This window comes from Aegilops tauschii, chromosome 6 (genome assembly GCF_002575655.3).
Source record: "Aegilops tauschii subsp. strangulata cultivar AL8/78 chromosome 6, Aet v6.0, whole genome shotgun sequence".
Classification (NCBI taxonomy): domain Eukaryota; kingdom Viridiplantae; phylum Streptophyta; class Magnoliopsida; order Poales; family Poaceae; genus Aegilops; species Aegilops tauschii.
Genome location: NC_053040.3, coordinates 423,436,126 through 423,441,877, shown reverse-complemented (window position 1 = coordinate 423,441,877; position 5,752 = coordinate 423,436,126).

The window sequence follows — 5,752 nt, the reverse complement described above, 5'->3', positions numbered from 1 at the left end:
GCCAAGAGATGAAGAAGCAGAAGATTTTGAAACCATGGCCTTTGATGGTTTTGAAGCTATAGGAGAGGAAGAGGAGGGGTAATTTTTCCAATTGTGCCTTTAAAAAGATTACTGAACCCATAGATGACCGTCAAATGGTCGTCAAGTGCTCGGCGAGTGGAACTACTCCATCAGCACCTCCACGGGGAAAACCCCAAGTAAAGCCCAAGATCAGAAGGAACAAGAGTCTGAAAGAAAAGAGCATCTCAACTAGGGAAACCAGGAGCAAGACGGTGAAGCCAGCTGCAAACACAAGGAGCAAGTCGAAAATTTGAATTAAGTTGTTGGGAAATGTTTGTGTTGTCAATTTGAGGGCGAGTCGATCGCTTAAAACTTGGTAGATTTGTATTAAGATGTTGGCATCTTAAAACTTGGTAGATTTGAGCTACTGTGAAAACTTATCAGTTGTAATAATGTTGCTTCTACTTTGGTTTCTTATTTGAGTCAGAATTCAAATTTCCATCAAAATTTGAATTTAAATCAATATTTGAATTTGGGCCAAAATTTGGATTCGAGCCAAAGTTGAAGTTGAACATTGGAGGTTCATTGCTCTGTGCGGTGTATTTGATCGAGCATTTGAAGTCCAATATTCGTAGGTGAATAGTCCGAATGAGAAATGTGCTAGAAACGAGCTCGAAAGCTAGGGTAAACAGCCCTATTTGAAATCAAGTTTTTTTTTACCTTGCCTAAATGAGGCATATATATTTTTATTAACACTTGTTCCCTATATATAGGGTAAAAACGAAGTCTCACTATTTATTGATTAATATTCATATTACTACATTTTTTTTGAAAAAATATGCTTTTAATTCAAAACCGTCAAATAACACGTTTTAGATATGAAAATGAAAAAGTAAGTTCAGATCCTTCTTATTCACTCCAAAATGAAGCTATGGAGATTTTTCTGATTTTTTTTGAATTATTTTGATTTTTTTTCAAACCCTAAACCCTCTCTCCCTATTCTACGAACTCTAAACATGTTCATAGGTGATAGCTCATTTGTGTGAAGCCTTTTTCATGAAAATGACCTACACCAAGTTTATTTTTTTTTTCTCATAACCTTGTCACATATGACGGCTATGTGCGCAAGAATTACAACATTTTGATTTTTTTGAATTTTTTAAAAACATTTGAACTTGATTTCGACATATCACTTCAAAAAATTATTTTTCAAAAAAACGCCCCTATACCGAGTTTATTTTTTTTATGGTAACTAGGTCTCATAAACGGACGAACTACGTTTGTTTTATATTTTTGCGATTTTTTCTAATTTAGTTATGGCCATTTGAAATCTGGTCAAACCCTAATAACCCCGTTGACTCGCTCATAACCCCGCAGAAATGCTCCAAACCCTAGCGTCGAACGTCCGCCGTCGTATCCTACCAAGCGCCAAACACCACCCGTCAGATGTGGGGCAGGCATGCGCGATCCGCGTGATGCATCCTGATTGGCTACTGCACTGTCCTTCTCGGGTTTTTACGATCTGCCCCACTTTACATATGAAATTGTATTTTTCGCACATGTCCACCACATGTCAGTGTTAAGAGTTGGTTCAAATGTTCAAACTGCAAAATACAATGTGGCAAATCGTCAATATAGCTTCCCCTTCTCCTCTTCTCCATCTGACAGACAAAGGCATCGAGCAGATCGAGCAATTCCTCTGTTTCTTTCCCCATCTTCTCGAGCAATTCCTCTGTTTCTTCCTCTCGGGCGATATGTCGACCTCCTCGTCAGCCCCCCGTTCCACGTGGCCGGTGTATGGTCCAGTGTCGATGACTCGATGCACTGACTGCCCATGGACTGCGCCACTGAAGCGGTTGACTTAGAAGGAGGAGAAGAATGGGAACTTTGGGCGCGAGTTCGTCAAATGCGAGAGCAAGCCGGAGGGGCAGGTTAGATCTGAGTTTTCCTCGCATCCTTTATCTCTAATTTCTCAAAAAATCTGTCAGATTTGGATTTAGGTTACATGATTTCGTTTTCAGATCATGAAGAAATGCCACCATTTCGAGTGGATGGATGATTACATCCAGAGGCTTCAAAGGTTGGGCTTGCTGGATTCGAGGGGGAATGCAATCCGTGAGTTCAATCTGCCCCATGACAGTGCCGTTTCGGCAGCAGCAGCGCGTCCGGGATACCCGACGGTGGTAGATGTCGAACTGAAGACGAAATTGAAGAAGATGAACAAGAACTTCAAGCAGCTGATTGAGTTGAAGAAGCAATCCAATCTGATAGCTTTAGGAATACTTGCTCTAGGAATTTTTTACTTGATGGCCATCTCTCGTTAGAGATGTTTGTCTACTGTTGTTGCCACTGTTTAGCAATCCAAGTCTGTTTATCTCAAATGCAACTCTGTTTAGTGCAACTGTCGATCTCTGAATGTATGCAGTTTACTGTTAAGTTTCGACACTTTCAGTTTCGGCGGAAGACAACTACCAGTTCAGTGATAGGATTATTTTGTTAGCTAATAACCTCGAGTGTTGGATCATACCCTAGCTCGTCAGATGACAGTAAGCAGTACTTGAGCAGCACAAGGGATATACATCAAGTTCATCTCTTCTCCCTCGCACTTGCCAAACTTTTGTCCTCGAGTTCGTTAGTTCTGCTAGAAAAAAAACCTAGTTCGCGGGCCCAAAGAGAATCAAGCTGCAATAGGCCCACAAAGGATAAATGAGGCCTAGAAACAAGCGATGTTTCTTTTTTTGTTTAGGAACGATTGCTTTGTTCTTTTTTGTTTGTGATTGCTTTTTTCATTAATTTGATTGCCCAATCTCTTCTATCTCATTGAGGAATTTTTTTGGCTTTCCTTTATGGGTCCCTTCATTTTTTAGAATCAAAGTATTTGCAAACCGCAGTATTATTATGCCTAGCGAACCAATACTTCATGATTGGAAAAAGAGGTCCAACCCTCTTTTTTATATACTTCAAACATAGTGTAGTTTTCTACATATTAAAGTATATAAAACTACACTTTTGACTAAAGCCAAACATCTCAAAGTATTTGATACTTCAAATTTCTGAAAACCAAAGTATTCTTGGAATACCTAAAAAATACAGAGCTCTCAAACCAAAGCCGTGTACAAATGTACAATATGTTCTTATTTTTAGAAGGCATCTATAAACACATCATTTTTAGTTAGTTTGGTTAGTTTTTCCCACGCCAATTAGCCGTGTCTAGACTTGGGACAAACAAAATACAAACATAACAAAGCATTAATATAACACACATAACTTAACTTAGATAGGGTTGCTAGGGCAACATAAGTTCTTACATATAACACGACACTGATAGATAATAATAATTAACCTTACATGCATAGATAGGGTAGCTAGGTCGGGCAACACACACACCAAACTCACAGTACATAGTAGATAGGGTAGCTAGGGCAACACCGCCATGTCTTCACCGTCGTCTTCACCTTAACCGCCGGCTTCACCGTCTTCTTCGCCGCCGGCTTCAGTACTGATCCTCCTCAAGGTCGTTGTCGCCGAGGTAGTACGGGAGGCTGTGCATGCGGTTGCGAGCGGGGAAGACGCTCTCGAAGTCGGTGAAGATGTTATAGGTGGTGAATGCGATGAACTCGCACCCACACCAATACACCTTGCCGAGCAGGTAGTAGGCATCGAACCTGTTGGTGAAGTGGACGACGAGCCCTACCACTGGAGCGTTGGCGTGGGGACGCTGCTCCACGAGAGGTTGAACATGGGCGGCGAGCCCGCCGGGAGGTGGTGGAAGCCCGCACGGAGGAACCCCCGTGCAAGCTCAGTGCTACCCCTCCAGCGTGAGAACGCCCACACGCGGAGCGATGCCTCGACGACGACGTTGGCGGGGTACCGCCGTTCTGGCACGGTGGGCGGCTCTTGTAACGTCGGCCCGTTGTACTGCATCTTGAACACTTCGCTGAGTGGAACGGCTTTGGCTTTGGGGGGAAGAAGAGAAGTGGGAGGCGCAGATGGATCTGTAGAAGAAGAGGCAATGAAGGGCAGTTTAAATAGCCGGGGGAGACGAAGTGGGTACACGCGCAAACGGCGTAGATCGTGACTCAGTGCGTGCGTGAACCGATGCGATCATCAATGTGTGAACGTGAATCGATGCGAGCGTGCTTTGCATGCTCTGCGTTGGCGGCTGCCTGCCTCCCCCTTCTGCGTGCTCTGCGTTGGCGGCTGCCTGCCTCCCACAACTGAATCGAGCGGCAGCCGTGCGGCGTGAACCGATGCCTCGACATATGGACGCGAGTGTGCGTGCAGCCTGCCCCTTCTGCCACCGGCACGTATGCCTGCGACGCGTGAAACGACGCTGCGGAGCGACTGAATCCACCGGCAACCGTGCGGCACGGATCGATGCGTGCGTGTCGGCGTGCATGCATGCGTTTAGATCTAGGTCACTAGATGCATGCGTGGCGGTGTTCGCATGCATAGCAGGCTACATCGATGCCAAAGCCGGGCATGCATAGCAGGCTGCATCCATCGATAGCAGGCTTTTTTAATTTACTACCAACAAACTAACGGGCCCGTCCTATGAATACAAACACAGCCCAACCAGCGAAGCCACAGCCACAGTCAACAGAGTCCAACGTGGCCCCACAAGTCAGTTAACGGCCAAGACGGCAAACGTCTGTTATGAACATTTGTGAGAGTTTCAGTTAAGGGAGTGGGAAAAAGTGAGCAAAAGTTTGAAGCGTGGGAAAAACTAAGCACAACTAAGGAATTGAGGGCACAGATGGAATAAGCCCTTTCCTTTTTGTTCGTTCTCTCGCCACCGTAATACGTAATAATTAAGAAAAAATCAGATGGACCACCGTGATTAACTAGGACGAACAAGAAAGAATTGGATTTACCTGACGTCCGTGCGTGCATGCATGCCAGCCAGTGGTCGTGGCCCTGGCAGATCGGCAGCGCTTTCTGCTGATTCGTGCGCGTGTGCGTGCCCTCTGCCTGCCCACAACGGCGTATAGCAAGGACCTCAGTAAGTCCGGAACGTTCGGAATTTAAGCATGTCATCCTGGACGTTTTTTGATGGTAATTTAAGTTGCTGCGAGGTGGCAACTTTAGTTGTTAACACATGACAACTTTGTTTCAGTTCAATTTTTTATCAGAAAATTACCATGTTTGTCAACATCGCCTCTAACTAAAGTTGCCATGAAAACGATTCGGATTAGCATGTTTAAATTCCGAACTTTCGGGATTTATCTATACCGTATAGTAATCACTAATCGATGCGGCATACGTGTCCACTTGTTCGTTACGTGTCGACGCTTATTTTGCATAAATAATCCAAATCTATTATTAAAGTTCACCGGAAGTATAAAGCATTTCAAACGTAATAAAATTACATCGAGATTCTGAGACCGCTGAACGACCACTACCATCGTTAGAACGAGCCACAGCCACGCCGCTTTCGCCACTCCCTAAAAAGAGCAGGCTTGACCTTGTCAATGACAGTCAGGAAGTTTTTTTGTGCACGTGCCCCTGAAGCTGCAGTTGTCGTTGTTGAACTCTTAAAGAGATTCGAAACACTGGACACCAAATGTCGCCATACAACGAGAAACCCTACCCTCACCACCCAAGTGGTCGACGCGTATCACCGCCCACAAGACATCTTTACCGGGTGAAAACAGGTGCAAATGTTGTGCACGTTGTGCCGAAAGCGTTCCTTGCAGTGCAAGATTTGCGGCGCTTGCGGACCTATCCCGGCCCTCGTTCGATTCATACTCGA